The following is a 21,156-nucleotide window of genomic DNA, read 5'->3' as shown; positions in this document are numbered from 1 at the left end:
CATTGTTTTTCTTGTAATTTTTATTAATGCCCTAGAAGCCATTTTCTCTAAACCTCATGTCAGCAATCATGGGTTTGAGCCATGTAAAGTCCTGTGCGCTCCCCAAAGCCATCTCAGGTTTCAGAAAGTCTACCTTCTGTGCGGTCTGATCGTCTGAGAAAATGCTAGATGCTGGGTACATATGCGGCTCTCATTTGGACAGCCTCACCAACTGGTGGTCTGAACATTTATTTCCAATTTTAACAACCCTATTAATAGTTTTATCCTGTGAAACAACTCAAAGTGTTATAGAAACTCTTCTGTAAAACCTCACATCACTCCCAGTTTCCACCGTCGGCTGAGCGGAGGCGTCGGTCACATCCATCCGGTTTCTTTTATTAATGTTTAGCCAAGGCCCACAGAGATGAGCAAATGCCTCCGATTTATAACCAAATGTAAAGGGCAGTGCTGTCCTCTCTGCAATGCAAAATCAACAGCTTAATAGTTGGACAACCACACCTTTCCAACAGTGTCAAGAACGACTTCTGAACTCTGAAAATCCAATGTTTAGTTTATGACTCCTTAAAACATTTTACCCATAGTTCCTGGGACAGGAGCCAGAAACACTGCCCCTGTAGAACCCAGCAGAGAAGAAGAGCTGAGGGCTGGTAGCTGACTCACAGCCAGCTGTCTGATGTGCACCTCAGGGAGGAGGTGCTAGAGTCTCAGCCTTCCCTCGTCCCATACCTCAGTTGAGAACCTCTGGAGAGGCGAGGTGATGTCAGGAACTCAGAGAGCAGCACGTCCTTGCTCCTCCATTCCAAATGTAAGTCAACTCAGTCCCTCTGCAGGCAGCAAGCTTTGGCTTTCTCTCAGTATCCAGTCATCCAAAGCTTCCCCAGAAACCACCCTCTCACCCCCAATCTCAGTGCCTTGTTCAGGATGGGGCTGATCCCACCCCTAGTTCTAGATCTAGGCTCAAACCACCAACAACTCCCACCTCTGCGAGGGCTGGTGAAGGGATGGACATGGAACACATCAGAGACAAGCAACGCTAACCCCAGGACCTCGCTGGAGCAGCCAGGACAGAGAGGACCTTGCTCTGTCCCGCTGGACAGAAGTGGTCGGTGTCTGCCGCAGTCACCTCTGTTCTCTATCCAGGGAAGCAACTGAAAATGGCTCCCAGACACAGGAAAGGAAATCCAGAGGTGGAGGGAGGGAGAAGAGGAGAGACAAGGAGAGGGAAATAAACCTGATCCAGATGGCAATGGAGCCCCTTATCCAGATGAGCCTGAGGCCAGATAGACTTTTGCAGTTTAGGGACCTGATATATTCCCTTGGAGGCACTGATTGAGTTTTCTATCCTATAGCTAGGAAGCAGTCCTGTGTGATGCCCCCGTAGACTGTTTGCTGATTGCAATGGCTTTGCACCTTCAGCCATCCTGAACCCAAACCCCTACCCATCTCTATTCACACCGCCCAAACCAGCTATGTTGTGAGCCTGACATTGTGCAAAGTCTGGGGGATGCAGAGCTCCCATCCCTCCACTTTAAGAGACCTCAGTACAGCAGTGCAGTGCAGGGAAGGCAGGGCTAGAGCTGTGCACAGGGGTCCTGGAAGGCTTCCTAGAAGAGGTGACACTGATTTCTACTGAAGGACATAGGGGAGTTTGGGAGGTGGGAGTGAGGAGAGGCATGGGCCAGAGGCACATAGAGGACACACAGCCCACAGAGGACCCCTCTCCTCACTCCAGTGGGCCCTCCTGCCTGGTTTCCTCCTTGCTTTCTGAAGTCAATCTGGTCTCCCCAGATATCTTCTTCAAGTTTCCTAAAGTTAGCTGCAGTGTGGTATATTTCGGAGATAGGAAAGGTAGCCACATGCACAAATGGCGTCCAAGCTCCAGCCTCTCTCAAACCCCATAGGTGCCAGGTCTGAGAGCTGGGAGTTCAGGCCCCATGAGGGACTATGCCTCCTCTGCCTGCATCATGGTTCTCTTCCTTTTTGCTAATTTCAGAAATCCAAAACAACATAATGGAATAAACATCTCTGTGCCTGGCATCCATGATTAGCAAATGAAAATATGTTCTTAATTGTGCTGAAATTCATTTTTCATAAAAGAAACAGAACTTCACAGATTTCATTGAAATGCCTCTCCCCACAAACATTCTTATATTTTCATAAATATTTTAATTTTATTTTGGTGAAGAGATATATCTAGTCCCAACTTTATACAGATGGATGGATAGATAGATAGGTAGATCAAAATGACTGACAATGAAGATAGATAGAATAGACAGAAAGATGATAGGTAGTTAGATAAAAAATAGATATGTATATAGATAGATAATAGATAAATAGAAAGGATAGATAAACAGATGGAAAGATGATAGATAAAAAGATGGATAGATGATAGATAGCTAGATAAATAGATAGATAGTAGATAAATAGGACGGATAGATAAACAGAAAGATGATAATTGGATAAAAGATAGATGGATGATAGATAGGTGATAGATGGATAGAAAGGATAGAGAGAAAGATGATAGATAAAAAAGATACAGATAGATAGATAGATGATAGATAGATAATAGATAAATAGAGAGGATAAACAGAAAAATGATAGATAAAAAGATAGATGATAGAGAGGATAAACAGACAGAAAGATGATAGTTAGATAAAAAGAGATAGATACAGACAGAAGGATAGAAAGATTAGATTGATGATAAGATAATGGAAAGATTGATAGATAAACAGAAAGATAAATGATAGATAAGATGAATGGAAAGAGATAGGTAGGACAGATAGATACACAGATAGATAGATTAGTCATAGATATAGATATACAACAGACACATTGCTTTGTGAGTTGTAATTTACATAAATGCTATCACAGCTTATTTCTCAACTTGCTTCTTCCATCAGCATTAATTTTTCAAGATAGATCCATGTTGCCATAACTGCTGTGTAGTAGTCCAATACCTGACTATATTGAAATTTATGAGTCCGGTCTCATGCTCAAGGCTACTTGGTGGTTTCTTATTCTTCATACCACTAACAATGCTGCCAGCAATGCCCTTGTGCACATCTCTGAGAAATGCTCTGGGGCACGTGATAAAAACACAGGTCTGGGTCGCAGAGCACACACGTTTTTGATTTTATCTCATGTTGCCATAAAGAGAGCAGTGACCGTGCCCACTCACTCTCCTGCCAGCTGAGTGCGAGTTTTCCAGCTTCTTCACTTCCCAACACTCAGGATAACAATGATTTTAATTTTCTTCCCATAGGAAAACAAATACTTGAGTCTCCTGGTGTGTAATACCATCTCCATCCATCACCAAGTTCCCATAAATGTGTGGGTCTACGTGTAGGCCGGTGCTTAGACTTTTTTATTAAAAGTCAAATAGTAAAATTTTAGGCTTTGCCGGCTACATAGTCTCAATCACAAAGACTCAACTCTGCTGGTGTAGGGCAAGCAGTTCATAAGGGAATGAGGACAGCAATCTCATCTGTTCTGCTAATATATTTATCTTCAAGGCAGCGCCAAACTTTTAACACTTAGTATGACTTCCTAATATGGCTTGATATCTGATAGAGGAAATATCAACCTTTTCTCTTTTTTAGAATTATCATAAATGTTGGCCAGGCTGGTCTCAAACTCCTGAACTCAAGGGATCCACCCACCTCAGCCTCCCAAAGTGCTGGGATTACAGGCATGAGCCACTATGCCTGGCAATTCCACAGAATTTTGTATTGGGGTTTTAAACTGGAATTGCACTGAATTTTTAGGTTACTTGGGAGTGAGGGAAACACATAATTACAATATGTGTTCACATCATCAACACATTTATTTGGTTAATCCTAAGGACACATACGCAGGGTCCCTCTACCTGGTGTCTAATTCACATGGTGACACCACCTTCCCCATCACCTATACCAGAAACCTGCCAGTTTCACCCCCCACCTTCCCTCTTCTTCCCCCTACACAGCCAGGTACAGTGTGGCCTTTCCCCTCTTTCTGGTGTCTCCTCTGTTTCTGTCATCATTCCTGGCCTCAGGGGTCTCCCCACCCTCCAATCTTCTTCCTCCCACTTCATCTCCATAGTGCACCCAAAAGCCCTCTCTTGTCACCCACGTACCCTCTGCTGAAGCGGAGCTCAACATCCTTAGCATAGCTTGCCAGACTTTCTTTGGCTCCTAACTTACTTCTACCCCTCACCACCTGACCTGCTGCCCCCTCAAGGCACCCGACACCCCAGCCGCACAGACATTGGCAGCTCCTCAGATTCCCATCCTTCCTCAAGCCTCAGTGTCCCCCACCCAGAGCACCTCCCATTTTTACCTAGCCACTTTCTTTCTTTTATTTTTTAAGGAGTCTTGCTCCATCACCCAGGCTGGAGTACAGTGGCATGAACTTGGCTTGCTGCAACCTCCGCCTCCCAGGTTCAAGTGATTCTCTTGTCTCAAGCCTTCAGACTAGCTGGGACTACAGGCACCCACCACTATACCTGCCTAATTTTTTTTTTTTTTTTTTTTTTTTTTAGTAGAGACGGGATTTCACCATGTTGGCCAGGCTAGTCTCAAACTCCTGACCTCAAATGATCTCCCCACCTCGGCCTCCAAAAGTGCTGGGGTTACAGGTGTGAGCCACCATGCCTGGTCTACCCAGTCACTTTCTATTCAAGGCCCAGCTGGGCCATCACTGGCTCTGGGGGCTCACGCCTCGCTGTCACTGCTCCCAGAGCCACTGACCTTGGTCACTGCACATGTCACCCAGGAGAGGCTGGCTCCATGAGGACGGGGCACCCCAGGACCTGGCATGTTTTAGGCACTAATCAGGATGGGTTCCTTAAAGGAGTGAAAGAGTAGATGTTGTGCACAGTCAGGAACAGAAATGGGGCAGAGAGAGGCAGGTATTCTCATCTCAAATACATGCTTCTCACAGGGACGGGCTGAGGGCACAGAGAGGCAGGTGTCCTCATCTCAGGCGCATGCGCTTCTCCCAGGGAGGAGGCTGAGGGTGCAGAGAGGCAACTGTCCTCATCTCAGGGGTACATGCTTCTCCCAGGGAGGGGCAGAGGGCACAGAGAGGCAGGTGTCCTTGTCTCAGGTACACGCGCTTCTTCCAGGGAGGGGCCGAGGGTGCAAAGAGACAGCTGTCCTCATCTCAGATACATGCTTCTCCCAGAGAGGGGCTGACAGCACAGAGGGGCAAGTGTCCTCATCTCAGGTACATGCGCTTCTCCCAGGGAGGGGCTGAGGGAGGAGCCAGCCCCACCATCTCGGTGCCTTGCTGACCCCCAGCGTCCTGCCCTGAATGAGCAGGCTGGAGCTGACAGGGCCGAAGGGGATGCCTGCCTGCGGGAGCAGAAGGCATGCATAAAAATGCAAATGCCAGGCTCCTTCCCTCCCCGCGCTCTGCTCGTTTATCCCTCTCAGACAGATAAAAAGGAAACTGTGCCGCTGAGGACAGAGCCCCTCCGGGTAAAAAAGCAATAGCAAAGTGACAAATGTCATGTGGGTTTAAGCAAAGTCCCCCATCGTTACAAACCCACAGGGAAATAAGCCTGACAAATGCACAGCCCAGCTCGCTGCACCCTCTTCCTTTGAAATAACTTGAGCCCTGAAAAGGGAGAAAGAAGGAAATAACTCAAAGATGTTAAAAGCAAAGTTTCTGTCTGCAAACCAAATGGGCTGAATTTTTATAGGCTCGTTTGGAAGAGCATGAAAAATCCAGTTGTCAGAGGAGCCTTTCTCTGCCAGAGAGCCTCGGGGAGAGACACGAAGGGACTACCTAAAACCTAAGCTGCTCTGCTCCCCTGCTCCCATCCCAGGGCTGAACCCGCTTTCCCCAGCCTCTACCCTTTTCCGGAGGGCTGCTGAGTCAAAGAGGGAGGGCTCCCGTGCAGGGCCAAGGCGACCTGGAGCCGCTCTGATCCCAGGCTCTCAGAGGGCACTGTGGAGGACGGTGGAGGAAGACAGGTTGCTCCTGCGAGTTCAATGCACTAAGATCACACAGCTCCCCTCCGCCCAGCCCTCGCTGAGTGCCAGGCTTAGCTCTAAGCCCTTGGCGTGTCCTTTCTCCTTCAATCGTCACAGCAACTCTATGAGGGAGGCATTATGATTATCCCCACTTTCCAGATGTGGAAACGGGCAGGGAGAGGTTCGGGTGCACAAATGGAAGTGGAGGATTTGAACAAACACAGGCTCTAAAGCTCCCTGCCACCGATGCTGGCAGGGTCCCACCCGGTGCTCCTCTTTACTGGACAGTCCACAGCACAGCACAACTGCTAACAGATCACAGCTACCCCTTCCGGGAGAATCCACTTTATCCAGAGATGCCTGGGAGATCGGGGCCACACGCCAGGGGGCTTGCAGCCAAGTACTGACTGACTGGTATACGAAAGCCCCGCCCCTGCACCTCAAAGGGGAGAGAATGCTGGTGCCGTCCCCTCCGGAGCCTCCATCTTAGCCTGGCCTTCTTTCCCCTCAGGCTTCTCCTGAGAGCACGCCCTCGATAAAACACGTGCACAAGAGTCCACATCACAGGCCCCGCTTTTCCAGAACCTGGTTACACACCTGCCCACAGACTTAAATTAGTCCATGCATTCTTTTTCCTCTCTGTCCCTTAAGAGACAGGGTTTTGCTCTGTTGCCCAGGCAGGAGTGCAGTGGTGCAATCTCAGCTCACTATAGCCTTGAACTCCTGGGCTCAAGCAATCCTCCCACGGCAGCCTCCCAAGTAGCTGGGACCACAGGCGTGCTCCACCCTGCCCAGATCATTTTTTTATTTTTATTTTTGTTTTTATTTTTTAGCAGAGAGGGGTCTCACTATGTTGTCCAGGCTGGTCTCAAACTCCCAGCCTCAAGTGATCCTTCTGCCTCAGCCTCCCAAAGTGCTGGGAGTACAGATGTGAGCCATCGTGCGCAGCCCATACATTCCCATCTAAAGTGCTAAATGCTGTGCCTGGCACACACGGCTGCTCAGAAGTGATATTCACATCAATGATGAGGGCCCCCTTCATTGTCCTCACTCCCTCATTCATCCACAGTCCATGTTCAGGGCATCTGTGGCTTGCTTAGTAACCTACACTAGGAGCTGAGAACGAAGAGTCATGAATCATGGGGAAAAATAACAATCAATAAATCTATTTTTTTTCCTACAAATCCTTCCAAATTAAGAGGTATATTCATGCTTCCTGGAGCCAGGAGTGCAATGATTTTCCTCCTCCCTCCCCCAGATGAAGGGCCCCTCCTCAGTGGAGACGTTAGCCTCATTACCAGCCCAGACACCACTTAAGGGTTTGCAGTTGTCAGGGGTTCAGCCCCCTTGACAGCGAGGCATTGTGCTGATTGGGGAATGAAAACAGAATGTCAGAGACCTGCCATGCTTTCCTTTTTGATCAAGTCTGTGCAGCAGAAATGAGAGAGCATCCGGCATCAGCATCCAGACTCAGCGCGCTCACCCCACCGCCCTGCAGTGCACCTAATGAATCTCATTTACTGGCAATGACAATGAAGTTGCCCACATGGCACCTGCCGGTCTCATAATGAATGTCCTCCCCCAGCCATTGGGAGTGAGCCGTCTGAGAGCGGGCCGCCATAATTGGGCTAGCACTTGCATGAGAACAGTCTCCAGTGGGGAATGTTGTAAGACACTTGTCCCAGAGATGTTGTAAGAGGGCAGGAAGGAGCTGTTTTCAGGGGAAATTAATGATCCTTGGCAGAGGGATGTGAAGGGATCATCTCCCTGAGCAAAGCCCCAGCGCAGCTCTGCTACGGTGAGAGGCACAGTGGCACTGGCTTGGGACAAACTGTCCCCGTGGCCTCCTGGGAATAGAGCTGCTTTCCAGGGGAGGCACACAGCCACGTGGCAGAAAGCAGCAGGTGTCTTCCACCACCCTCCTCAGAGGTCTGGAATTCCGATGTGAAGTGAGCCATCTCTTTGCAAGGGAATCTTCGGAGGGACAACATCTTTGCTTGGCTTTAGCATGGATGACGCTGGTCTGGGAGTCGGAAGACCTGATGGGATGCTAGTTCAGCCCTTATCTGGGAGGTGGGCTTGGGTGAGCTGTCCCTCCTCCTGGGTTTTTCAGGGTGTGCACCCACAGAGACAAAGAAAGCATGGGGCACATCTGTTGTATCGAAAACCAACCTAATGCAATGGCTTACACAAAAGAAAAGGTGAGTGGGGTGGGGCATGGGATCTGTCAGCAAACAACCATGAAATATCCAGGAGTACATTCAGGCATGGCAGTGGTCTAGGGACTCTGATAATGCCATCGGGGTTTCATTTGACTCTGCATCTCAGTTCTATGCTCCTCTGTTGGACTTCTCCCCTGTTGACTTTTACTCCCTAGTAGAAGGGATGTGCAGGCTCCAGTCTTACCGATGGAAAGGGACGCTCTCCTTCACTTGAGCCCAAGGCTTGCCTGGACCCCATGTGAACTATATGGCCATCCTCCAATCACTCACTGCATCTAGGGGAACTTGGCATTCCGGTTCCTAGGCTGGGGTCAAGGCAAGGAGATAAACCACCCCCTCCCAGCTGCCTGGATGGAGAATAAAGGAGGGATGACTCTGGAAGAAACGTCACCGAAAGGGGGAGTGGGTGAGGAGCAGGGGGAGTGGGTGCAGAGCAGGGGGAGATGGGAGGCCTTCTGCTGGGCCTGAAGCAGAGGCTGCTTCAGAGAATGCACGAAGGGACAGGGTGGAGCCTGAGGGCATTTCAGACCCGCTCCACCACCTTCCATTTCATTTGGTCATTGGATAGCCCTTTTCCAAAGTCACTTCTAATCTTTCTGCAATCACCCACCACTGAGCTGCCAAGCCACAAGCTTCCTTATGATAGAACTGATTGGCTGAATGTGCTTATCTTGGCTGAAATGTGTGGAAGGGAGCCTTACTCTCCAATCAACTGGATCTGTCTTGGTTCGGCAAACATGGGTACTGTGCCACTACGTTCTAAGCACGGGGCAGAGGAGACAAAGCTCTGTGGTTTTTAGGAGATGGAGCCACAAAGACATAAAAAAGAGTTTTTTACTTCAGAGGGTCTGGGACTGGGAGAGGGGAGTGGAGAAGAGGGATGCTTCTAGAGAGAGGGGGCATGATTTATTTTGGTGAAATTGAGACATGGACAGGAAGCGGACAGGTGAGATGCAACTCTAGCTGGAAACATGAGGCATTTTGTAAAAGATTGCCAGCTGCAGAGACTAGACTTGATCCTGTAGGTATAGGGAGTCCTTAAAAGTTGTAGAGTGAGAGAAGGGCTTGATCACTACTCCACTTTAAGAACGTGAGTTTGACAGTGACTTGTAGGATGAAGTTGTGTGTGTTTGTGTTTTGTGGAGTGGGGATGGAAGGCACAGGAGAAAGAATTGAGAAGCAAAAAATGCTGTTTGGAAACTGTTTCAATACCCAGGAGAAATAAAGTCTGTTTTAGAGCATTTGGGGTGTGAGAGGAGGGGAAGGAAAATAAGCATCTTTAATATGGCCTCAGCATTCCAAAAATGCTTTCATATCCATCCTTATCCCCAGGATACAAACGTGCTGGGAGGTAAGCAGAATGAGTGACAGAAATTCCATTTTACAGATGAAAATTGAGACCAAAAGGGCAAGAGTTACATCCATCAACAAGGGACAGAACTGAAGCAAAACCAGGGCCACCAACCTCCCACCACCCCCGAGCCTCTGCGCAGGGGCACCTGAACCCCGATAGATCACTGCTGTTCCCACCTCAGGCAGGTGAGGGGAGCCCACCTCGACACTCCTGAACAGCTACCGAATAAAGCAATCTGTGCTGCTAATACTAATATAAGGTATTGATTATCTCACTGCAGGAGTCCTGAGATGGTCAGCTCTGGCTGCCGAGGCTGGCGGCAGCAGCTACTAAATTGTGTTTATGGGAAGCTTTTTACCTGAAGGGGTCATAATTCACTCTCAATCAATAACCAATCAATCCACCTGCTTTGCACATTGCAAATCCTCCAGATCCGTCCGCAGAGAGGAAAGAGAGAGGAAGACAATCTGTTTATTGGAAAAAGACGGCAGAATAACAGGCTAATGCAGCCACTTAGGCTGGTGATTACATAAGCTTTGATTTTTTTTTTAAAGTTAGTGAAGTATTTTGAGTGATATGCTGAGTCCACTGAATTTAAAAAAGAAGGCTCTTGATTGGTCTGAAAGGATCAGATAAGAAGAATCTGTTATTCATGGAGCACCTACTGTATACCTTGCTCTGTACAGAACTCTCTCATTTATCCTAACAGCCAGCAAAGGAAGTGTTATTCCCACTTCCACGGGGAAATCTGGGACTCAGCGATGGGAAATGACTAGCTCAAGGTTAGTGGTTGAGCTGAAAATAAAAAACATTGTCTCCCAACAGAGAAATAAGTTGAGTCAAGGACAGCTGAACTTGAAGAGCCTGAGTCCCATTTTGGGGCTGGGATAAGGTGGAGTTATGGCAGGAACTGCAGAGGGATGGTTGGGAGAGGGAGGACCCTGGGAGGCTGGCCTGGACCCCTACTGCCAGCACACATTCCCCCACTATTTGCAGGTGGAGCTGCAGTTCTCAGACCTGCAGGATGCATTAGAGAGCCATCCAGGGCCACCGGATTCCCTCCAGCTGCTGCTCTGCTCTCCAACCCCCAGTGGCCTCCCAGGACCCAGAGGAGGAGGCCATTGAGTAACTGAGTACCCCAAGCTGCTCCATCACTCTCCAGGAACCTCCCTGCACGAACCCACCTGACTCAACCGAGCCAGATCCCTCCCCAGCAGCCCCTCCCTGGCTCTAAGCCTGAGTCCTCTGAAAATGCTTTCTCCTTCCTCCTGCCAATGACCAAGATTCCCAACTCCAAGCAACTTTCAGAGCGACCCACTTGGGGAGTGTCTGCACTCCAAGTTTCTCCTTCCTCTGAGTTCTAGTCCCTGCTCTCTTGGGTCCCTCCTGGCAGGGTGGAGTGGAGGAGACTGGGTTGGGGCTACTCAGCTCCAGAGGGGCCTGCATCCTGGTCCCTGTGGCTCCTGTATGCAGACCCAGCAAGCTCCTGGAGTCCAGCAGCCACAGATCCAATGGACATCGGTCTCTGGTTCATCCTCTTTCAAACTAGTTCAGATGTGGAGTTCTCCCCAGATGTGGCTCTATCTCCCGCCTCACTGCAGTCACCACGGGCAGAACAGAACTCAAGTCCTCAGAGACGCGATGATGAGATTGAGGACCGAACCTACAATCTTGTAACACGAAGAGTTCCACTCACTGTGATGGGGTCTTGCATCTCAGCTGGTGCCCCACTCGGAAGAACAGCATCCTAATAGGCCTTAGGCAGTGCACTGGCACCAGGGCTTAGGGACCTCACCATGGTCAGAATCAGATGAAGGAAAACAGTTTTCCATTAACAACTCATTCTTCCTGCTTTTTTTGCTGATTTGTTGAAAATTATTTTCCCACTACCATTTCACAGCTAATTCATTTTCCCTGTTGAGGCCACTACCCTGATTTTGGAGACTGTGACTAGAGGTAACTGTTCAGTCTTCCTGGAAAATATCTCTGTAATAAGGAATTGCACGTGGCATTGATCATCAAGAAATCTCACAGCATCGGCTCAATTAGCAAACAGTTAAAGGTGGCAGATTGCATTCAGATAGCCTCCCTCGGAGTAACAGATGTCTGCAGTCAACATAGGGAATAACTCCGAGAGATCGGCTGAGGCCAGGCCCAACCCCTCCCTGGTGGTCAGAGCAAACCCCAGTGGCCTCAGGCCCCACACTTCTGCACAAGGAGGGGCCAGCTGTTCAGTTTCTCCCCAGGAGCTCTTTACCTCCCCAGGGAGAGTCTTGGGGATCAGAAAACCCAAACTATTTGTACAGAATAATCCCAGTCCCCTTAGACAGACCCCTTCTCTGCAGAAGGCAAGGGCTGAGTGTGCCCCAGATGTCAGCCCAGTGGCCTTTGTCTCTGGGCTGTGCCGATCTTCCTGTGACAGCTGTAGAGACAGCTGTAAGGTGACACCATCAATGCTTTTCTGGTTAATTAACTAAATACACACAGCCTAGGGCCTCAGTGTGAGTAAGTTTCAGGATGAAAAGTGCCAATTTTCCTGCATTTATGTGTCCAAACTACTTTCCTTAGCAGTTCTCACTCCCTTTTTCTCATCTGTTAAGTCGGGTAGATGTGTGGGTCAACTGAAAGGCTCAGAATGACAGGCACATGGAACCACTAATTTAGATAAATGATGGTCTTCCTGCTTCCTGGAGACACACCTCTCAGCACATTCCAGGGCCTGAGGAACTCAGAGGGGGCCAGCGGGAGGGTGTTACGGCTGTTTCTTGTGTAGGAATTAATTAAATGTTTTTATCAGCTACATATTCCCCCTGAGCCTGTTTTATTCTAGATGGTGTTATGATCTTAATGCTTACATCTCTCCAAAATTCCCATATTGAAGTCTACTCCCCAGTGTGTTGGTATTAAGAGATGGGGCCTTTGGCAGGTGGCTAGGGCATGAGGGAAAAGGGAGCCCGTCTGTTTCTCCCACTGCACAAGGACATCTAGACGGTACCAGTGGTAGAAATGGGTCCTTGTCAGACACCAGATCTGCCTGTGCCTTGATCTTGGACTTCCCAGCCTCCAGAGCCATGAGAAATAGGTTCCTGTTCTTTCTGAATCACTCAGTCTAAGGTATTTTGTTATTGCAGTCCAAACGCACTAAGACAGATGTTGAAAGGGCCTGTTTTACAGGAAGAGTCCACGTGGCCTAAAGACTTCCTCCAAGAGAAATGTGGTGGTCACCTGCTTGCCCCCACCTCTCCTCTGGGTTCTGAGCCTTGCCCCATGAGGCTGGCCTCCAAGGACTCCATCCCCAGAGTCCCTGTGCTGGCTGGCCTCAACTTCTCCAGAGGTCAAAAGGCTGAAGGCCCCAGGGGTGGCCAAAGACAGGAAGGCTATGGCTGTGAAAGCCACCTGTGTGGATGAGAAGCCATATGTCCAGGCTCCCATGGCTCAGATGGGGACACCAGGTCCTGAGAAAGAAAAGAAGTCCCAAGAGGGGTTGGAAGGAAGATGGCGATGAGGACTAAGACGGCCACACCTCTGAAGGATGATCATCCTGGCCTCCCTCTCTAATGCCCCTTCAGCAGCTCCTCCTCAAAGTGCCGTGACGTCCTGGAGACTCAGCACATTAGAAGGTTTTCTATTTTAATTTCCCTCCCACTCAAACCATGATTTCCCACATATCTGGAGCAAGGGAGGCCCAAGCCCTGGTTTTCTTGGGCAGCAGATGTGGGAAATGCTGAGTACAGGAGCTCAGACACCCTCCTAAGGTCAGAAATTACACACCTTGGAGGCCTTCCCCTGTGTGGAAGAAGCAGAAAGTATCAGAAGGAACAGAAAGGATAACTTTTTAAGAGTAAGAATTAAGTATATTTATGTGCTATGCATTCCCCAGAGCCTATTTAACGCTCAGATACTTAGAAGATTTTGTGCAACTCTCCTTTCAGCGTTGCTGTTTTTGTTGTGTTTTGTGACTGGCTCTTGTTCTGTTGCCCAGGCTGGAGTGCAGTGGTGCTATCTCAGTTCACTGCAACCTCCGCCCCCAGGTTCAAGTGTTCTCCTGCCTCAGCCTCGCGAGTAGCTGGGATTACAGGTGCCTGCCACCACGCCCAGCTAATTTGTGTACTTTTAGTAGAGACGGGGTTTCACCATGTTGGCCAGGCTGGTCTCGAACTCCTGACTTCAAGTGATTCACCCTCCTCGACCTCCCAGGTGCTGGAATTACAGATGTGAGCCACCGCACCCCGCCTAGCTTTGCTGTTAAATGTAAAAACAAATAAACAAATGAGCCCCTCCAAACCGCTTTATAAAAAGCCTCTTAAAAACCATCCCTTGTAGGGCCTCTCTAAATACGGACATCGGGACAGATGTAGCGAGTGGCTCCCAACCTGTAACAAGTAGAGAGGCTTTTGGAGATGAAGATGAACACTGCAAATCCAGCCACAGGTCACGCAAGGGAATCCTGACCGCACAAGGCAGGGGTACTGTGTTCATGTTGGGGGCTCCCAGGACGTGGCTGTGGGTCAGGAGAGGGTTGACAAACAGTGGTTTGTATTTCATGCATGTGCAGAAAACACTTAAAGAGAAGGGATCCTGGGCCTGGTTCAGCAGCCTGCATGGAGGCCCAGGTTGGTCAGCCTTGTGCAAACTCCAGATCCAGTGCCCTGGAAAATGACTGTGGGAGGCTCAGCGTGCTTCCAAGATTGGGCTTAGAGATGCCAGTCCTTCCTCAGAAGGCCAAGTGGGATTGCAGCAAAGGCCCTCTTCAACCAAGGGGAAAGAACTCTTCTTCAAGAATCCAGACAAGCACATCACAAAAGCCCAACTGTGGGCTCAGAGAACCAGGTCTCTGTGTCTAACCTGATGTGTGACCCTAAGCAAGCAACGGTCCTGCCTAGACCCTTATTCCATCCACCCATGGGTGCAGAGGAGTAACACACAACCCTCACTGCATCTTGAACTCCATCTGCACCTTGAAATCCCAAGCCGTAGCCTTCTCTCCCATGAGTGTCTCAACCTGGAATTCCTCATTAGAGCATCTGGCCGCTAACTCTAAAGGACATCTGTGTAGAGAGCTCTGAGTTAGGGGCCCCCTCGCCCTATTTTCCCAATGCTTCAGCATCGTATCTTCTCTAGGAAACGCCCATCAATAGAAAATGAATGACAGGGGCAGCCCAAACAGGGTCGCTTGCCAGAGTTCCCAGCAGAAACGTGGCTTCCCTCCCTGCCCCCGCAGCACACCCGAGACGATCCAACAACATGCTCAGCCTTGCCGCATGCCACCTCCTTTGCAAGTCCTGGAAGGAAGGCAGGATTGTTCTTGATTTACATGCAAAGAAACTGAAAGATGGAGAAGTTAAATATTTTGCCTCAGGTTCTGCAAAGGGAGAGGAGAAACTGGGAGTCAACCGAGGACTATCAGTCTCCAAGCTACACGCACCCAGCTTCTAGTCACTAGGTGTATATATTTTTAGAGACAAAGTCTCACTGTGTTGCCCAGGCTGGAGTGTAGAGGTGCAATCATAGCTCACTGTAACCTCCACCTCCTGGGCTCAAGTGATCCTCCTGTCTTGCCTCCCAAAGCACTGAGATTACAGGGATGAGCCATTATCACTGACCACACCAGGCCTAAGATGGAGGGATGGGCAAATATCAGGAGCCCCTGTCTCTAAGGAGATGACAGCCTAGATGAGGAGACAACATGCAAAACCTTTTATGAGGCAGGGAGAGCAGCTGGTGGGAGTCCTTGACTTCCCATATGGGCACATATATTCCAAAGAGGTCCCCGCCATGGTGAAAAGGCCATGGTGCCCGCCACCAGCAATCCGGCCCCTCGCCCTGCGTTTCAGATGTGCGTTGGTAACAGAAGCTCGACTCCCAAGGCTTTCACAGGACAGAAAGATAGACTCCAGCATGAGCTGGGCATCGTTACCAAAAGAAAACTGCAGTCAATCTAAGGGGCCTTTTTATAGACAACATGCAAAGCCATGACACTTTACATGAGGCCTGAATTTGCTTCATCGTGGAAGAAAGTGACCCCTATTTCAGCCCTTGCAAACTCACTTCTCTCTGATGGACTTTGAAGGTTTGGATCTATGGAAAAGTGCTTGGTGAGGGGGCAAAGGTGGGGGTGAACAGGGAGATCTCATCTGAACGTTCTCCCCAGGTCCACATCACAGTGGCTTGATTCTGGCTCCTTGAAATCCTGTCCACATACAACAAGACAAAACAGATAGTGGAATGAAATATAACCCTTGGAAATTTTCAAATAATGAAAACCAAAGGTCGGCAGTAAGAATCTTTTACTACTGGGGTCAAAACTCAATTCCTCTTCCACCCTCTCCCTACCCAATTTCACATAATTAGTCTCTACTACATTGTCTTTGGGGGTTCCAAGGACTGGACATTGCATCATAGACCTCAAATCATGAGTACTTTGCTTCCACGTAAGTTACAGTTTTATTGCCTGGGCTGGTTGTATTGAAAATGAAGCAGTCATTTCAGAGGGCTTTCTAGAAATCAGTTACAACCATGTCTCAATGCTGAGAGAGACCAAAAGAGAAGAAATGGCAAAAGTGTCTATATGTGATGTCATCAGCACCCCCAATGTGCCATCCCCATCCCACACACACATACACACACAGCTGTAGACTCATGGTTCTCTTTTTATTGTAAAGATGATTTCCCTGAAGTATTTTTAAGCTGGAAAGATTTTCTACAAGCTGGTGAAAAATCGCTCACTGCAGGAGATCCTATGCATTGGCAGAAATCCAGCAACCCCATGTATTGGTAACTAGCTTGATAATGAGTCTCTTCCATGTAAATTGGCTCATTATTATCAATTTTTGTCAGCTCTTGAGTGAGTCTTGATCCGCTCCCCCGTCTCGGCCCAGGTGTCAGCATGAGGCGAATGGGAGTGTCCGGACCCGCTTTCCACACCAGGCACCTAAGACCTCACATCTCAGGGAGGAGGGGGAGAGCGAGGATGACAGACTCCATGCCATTAGAGCTTTGAATTTAACGTCCAGAACAGAGAGATGTTAAGGAGACTTGCAATGAGGTGTTATAAAAACAGAGTTTGATTGAAAGAGCTGGCAGGCGATGCAGATGAACACTTTGTCCTGTGATTCATTGCTATCAGGAGAACTAAATTTGTACAGCCCAGAGGAGAGATGACTAATGGGAGGCATAATAATTGTCGATTTATACCTGCGAAGAATTAATCAAGAGGCCCATAGGAGAGAGTGCTCGGCGGCCACTCCAGGTGTATGTGCTGGGGATGGGCAGAGCCAGGAGGAGCCAGAGAAATTAGGCTAAATAGCAGGAATGACTGTAATAACACTGAGGTCCATTAGGCAGAGACATCGCATCGCCTCCACCGCGGGATGCTATGGGGTTGCCATCAGAGAGACCTGCACAAGGCAGCTTGGGGAATAGATCTCTTTGCAATGATTGGTGGATTTGACAATGCATCTGGAAGATTTTAGGGTGAGGTTTTCTCATCCTGGGGCCCCTTTTCAGGGAACTGAGAAGCTGCCTTTGCTTTGTTGACAAAACTTCCTTCACTATTTCAATCAAACGCATCTTAGAGCACCAACTGCAGAAAAATCCCTGTCCAGTATGATGTGGGAGGCAGAGGGAGTTTGTCATTCTTAGAGTCCATGAATACTTACTAAACACCTACTGTGTGCTAGGCAGTGCAGGGGGCAGCCCCCAGCTGTGGGGAGCTGGTGTCCCAACCCAGGGAGACAAGGACAGCAGCAGAGGCAGGCAGGCCCCCAGGAGAGTGATGCTAGCTCAGCCAGGCTTCAGATGACCATGCCCAAAGAGAACCAGGTCAATAGCCAACATCTCTTTGCAGGTTTTTTTTTACAGAGTGGGCCCTTCACAAGTCAGTCTCCTTTCCTATAAAGGACAGGCAATTACCCAAAGTTGATTGGAGAATTCTGAAGACTTAAGAGACCTCTCCCTCCTTCCCAGGCCTCCTCATGCTCTCAGCTTGATCACCCCACACTGTTGGCTCGTAAGCAAGTGGGTTGAAGCATGCGGTAATGTTGGGATTTTTTCGTTTTGTTTTGTAGAGATGGGGTCTTGCTCTGTCACCCAGGCTGGAGTGCAGTGGCACTACCATGGCTCACTGCAGCCTCCTGGGTTCAAGAGGTCCTCCTACCTCAGCCTCCTGAGAAGCTGGGACTACAGGCATGCACCACCATGCCCAGGTATTTATTTTTATTTTTTGTAGAGATGGCGTCTCACTATGTTGCCCAGGCTGGCCCTGTACTCCTGGGCTCAAGTGCTCCACCTGCCTTGGCTTCCCAAAGCCCTGGGATTACAGGTGTGAGCCACAGCATCCAGCCTCAGAAATGTTTTAAATTAGGATTGCCAATGTTTAAAACATGAGAGCTGTCATACAAATTCAGGTTCCTAACATCTTTGGCAAACTGAACTAATGATGCCAGAGCAGTCCCCATTGCTCCTGTTTGTGTTACAACTGGCCTGTCTCATTCTCTCGTTTTCCTGGCTCAGCTTCTGTGGGAATTTCAGTTTGTTGCCACCCTGAGCTAAATGACCAGAAATGCAAGGCGGTTGGCCTGTACTAACTTCGAGTCTTGCAGAAAGGCTCCTAATCAGTTATAAAATTCAGTGCTTGAATTTGATGAATATCCTCAACAGTCACTTGGAAAACATTTCTGTGTTTTGCAAAACTGCAAGCAAATACACAATTACCCTGTATTATTTCCTTTAGGGCCCACGCTCTGAATCCTTCATGCTCACTGGTAGCACGAAGCTTATAACTTTAGACAAGCTTGTTTGCTCCCTTTTATTTGCAAAGGAAAGGTATCACCTCACTGAGCTCTTTTTGTTGTTGTTGTTGATGTTATTGTTGTTATTTGTTTTTGTTTTTGTTTTTTTGCCTTGGCTGCCAGGAGTCTCGTCTAGCAATGCTGAGTTGCAGTTCATGGTTCAGCTCAAGAGTTTGTTGCATTAATCCCTCACTTCACCTTCCCCTTGCTGATTTTTTCTTTTCTTTTTTTTCTTTTCTTTTCTTTTTTTTTTTTTTTTTTTTTTTTTTTTGAGACAGAATCTCACTGTCACCCAGGCTGGAGTTCAGTGGTGCTATCTCGGCTCACTGCAACCTTCGCCTCCCAGGTTCAAGCAATTCTCATGCCTCAGCCTCCCAAGTAGGGGGGATTACAGGTGCCCACCATCACACCCAGCTAATTTTTGTATTTTTACAAGAAACAGGGTTTCACCATGTCAGCCCGGCTGGTCTCGAACTCCTGACCTCAAGTGATCTGCCCACCTTGGCCTCCCAAAATGTTGGGATTACAGGCATGAACCACCACGCCCTGCCCCCTAGTTGATTTTTTTTTTACCTGTATTTCTAACCAGTGAGTTTTACATGTTTTCTTTGCAATATTACAAGCTGCACTCGAAGCTTTTTGAAAGAAACAAAAGGAACACCTGGAACAGCAATAAACTGCAGGAACATCCCAGAAGAAAATTGGGATGGACCCTGCCCTGGAGCTGGGAGGCAATTAGAGGGTGGGCTGAGGTAGAACGATGATGCATGCAGAAATGTTGGCAGCTGCTCCCAGCCACAGCTGATGCTGTCAGTGGGGATGCAGTTCTAACATAGTTAGCTCAGTTTGCCTCAATGACAGAGCAAGACCCCATCTCTAAAAAACAAAACAAAACAAAACAAAAAAACCCAACATTAGTGAGCTGGAAATGTGCAGCGAGGCAGCTTGGAAACAAAGCTTGGGATCATGTGGAGAACAGTGTGTCTGATATTATTCCTCCGATGCACCAGCACCGTGATGCCCACCGTGGGCCTGCATGGTGGGGGTGCTGGAGAATGCAAGCAGGAATCGGACAGGCCTCCAGCCTCCAGGGGTCCAGTAGAAAAACAATAGCAACTTATAGCTGCTGCCAGAATGCACCATGCATCCCTTGGCCCCCAGATTTCAGCCCAGCTGCAGCAGATAGCATCCTGTGTTTTCCAGTGTCCTGCCTCAAGCGTGGACCGAGGCTTCCTCAGTGCCACAAAACACTGCTCAGCCACACACAGGCTCCCCCAGGATGTTGGGGGGAATCCACGCCAGGGCAGCCTCAGTCACCAGGAAATAGAGCCTCGCCCTCCTGGGCCTCCGGTGGGATGCTTCTGCAGCACATTCTTCACAGCTCCGCAGGAGGTCCTAGAAGGCTAAGGCCCGGGTGCCCACAGTGGCCACCTGCCGAGTAGCACACCCTTCATGGCTGCTCTCCGTCCCCTTCTCCCTGCCCCCATGTCCCCATTCCTGCTTCCTGGGATCGCTTCCGACTAGACGACCTGCAACCAGGTTCTTACTCCAGAATCTGCTTTTCAAGGTACTCAAAGACAGTGCCAGAGGAGCGTAACTGAGGCTGGATTATGAACCGAGTGATTAGAAATTGCTTCAAGGACCAGAAGACATTTGAACCAGCAAAGACTTTGCTGGACAAGCAGAGAGGGAAGTGAGGAGAGACGCATTCCAAGGGAAGGCCCAGTGCGAGCAGCAGAGGGAAGGCACCCAGTCGGTAAAAGGGACGGGAAGTTATTCCCTTTGGCCAGATCATAGGCTGCATGATCAACCCTGGAAAATGAGACGGGAAAATAGGGTGAGCTGGGACCCCCATGGGCTTAGATGTGCCACTGTGGAGTATGAGCTTCATTCTGTCAATGGTGAGGATGGCGTGATTTGGAAAAGCAGTTGAGTGGGGAATAAGGGGCTGGATGACAGATTCAGACAAAGACTGTCTGGGGAAGTTGGGCCGCCTGGGCTGCCACCTCTGGAGTGGGCATTTTCACCATGCGATCCAGCAGTGCTGTGGTGACCTGTGTACTCACCATGCCAGGCTCCAGGCTGGGTGCTCACAGAGTGCCTACATGGCTGGCAGGTACAGCGCAGCTCCCGGGATCATGGATGAAGAGGTAGAATTGGTGGATACAAAGTTGCTACCCCCAGGCAGGCCAGAGATGCTGATCAAAAGTGCTCAGGTGGATGAGAGGTCATTTGAACTGACACTGGAGGGGCATATCCCACTCTCCCCGCAGCCAGGTGGGCTCCGGGTGGCATGCCATGAGCTTATTGTGGGGTTAGAGTCACCCTCCTTGCCTGGGGGTGGCTGAGACCAGCATGGACAACTTCAAAACACAGCATAAGAGTAAAATAAATAACAGAACTTTAGAAGTAAATTACATTTACTCTCACATTTCATTTGCCCACATGACATCAAATGACCATGCTGTCTCTTTTCTCTCCATGTGAAGTGTCCCCGTGTGGGGATAGTCCAGGTGTGTGGCTATGGTGAGGACAAGTTGTGGAAAGGCAGCCTTGGCTCTGAGTCCCAGGTCAGCCTCCTCACTCTGCCCGAATCCCCTGTCCCCCTCACCCGGACTGCTGGGGGCACATGGTGCATGACAGCATCCATGCTCCCGGAAGAATTGAAGGTTGACTTTAGACACTTCAAACTCAAGCTTCCCATATTCACACATCCCCATTTCTGAGCTGCTTTCTCTTCAAAAACATTTTTTACTTCGAGGTGTGAGGTCTTTGTAAAATGTCTTCTGAGAAATATGAATTCCACACGTCATTAATAGGTGTTCCTTTAAAAT

The 21,156-nt window shown here is 49.0% G+C and overlaps 2 protein-coding genes across 50 annotated transcripts in view; one reads left to right on the top strand and one right to left on the bottom strand.

The window, feature by feature from the left end:
- LOC126943623 (cytochrome b-c1 complex subunit Rieske, mitochondrial) overlaps positions 1-21,156 on the bottom strand; it is a 1,156,760-nt gene that overhangs the window by 90,116 nt on the left and 1,045,488 nt on the right. The window contains exon 1 of one of the 49 annotated variants that reach the window (XM_050772609.1): positions 19,804-19,807. The exons of 46 other annotated variants lie outside the window; for them this stretch is intronic. The gene's annotated coding sequence lies outside the window, so the exon portion shown is untranslated. Of the gene's footprint in view, positions 1-896; positions 901-6,382; positions 6,387-19,803; positions 19,808-21,156 lie in introns of those variants that run through there. 2 more of the 49 variants (XM_050772583.1, XM_050772606.1) reach the window with 2 other exon arrangements.
- Positions 1-21,156, top strand: part of POP4 (POP4 homolog, ribonuclease P/MRP subunit) — a 619,906-nt gene that overhangs the window by 314,051 nt on the left and 284,699 nt on the right. The window lies entirely within an intron of this gene.

This window comes from Macaca thibetana, chromosome 19 (genome assembly GCF_024542745.1).
Source record: "Macaca thibetana thibetana isolate TM-01 chromosome 19, ASM2454274v1, whole genome shotgun sequence".
NCBI classification, from domain to species: domain Eukaryota; kingdom Metazoa; phylum Chordata; class Mammalia; order Primates; family Cercopithecidae; genus Macaca; species Macaca thibetana.
The sequence above is the reverse complement of the archived record's forward strand: the minus strand, read 5'-3'. Positions and strand labels throughout refer to the sequence as shown.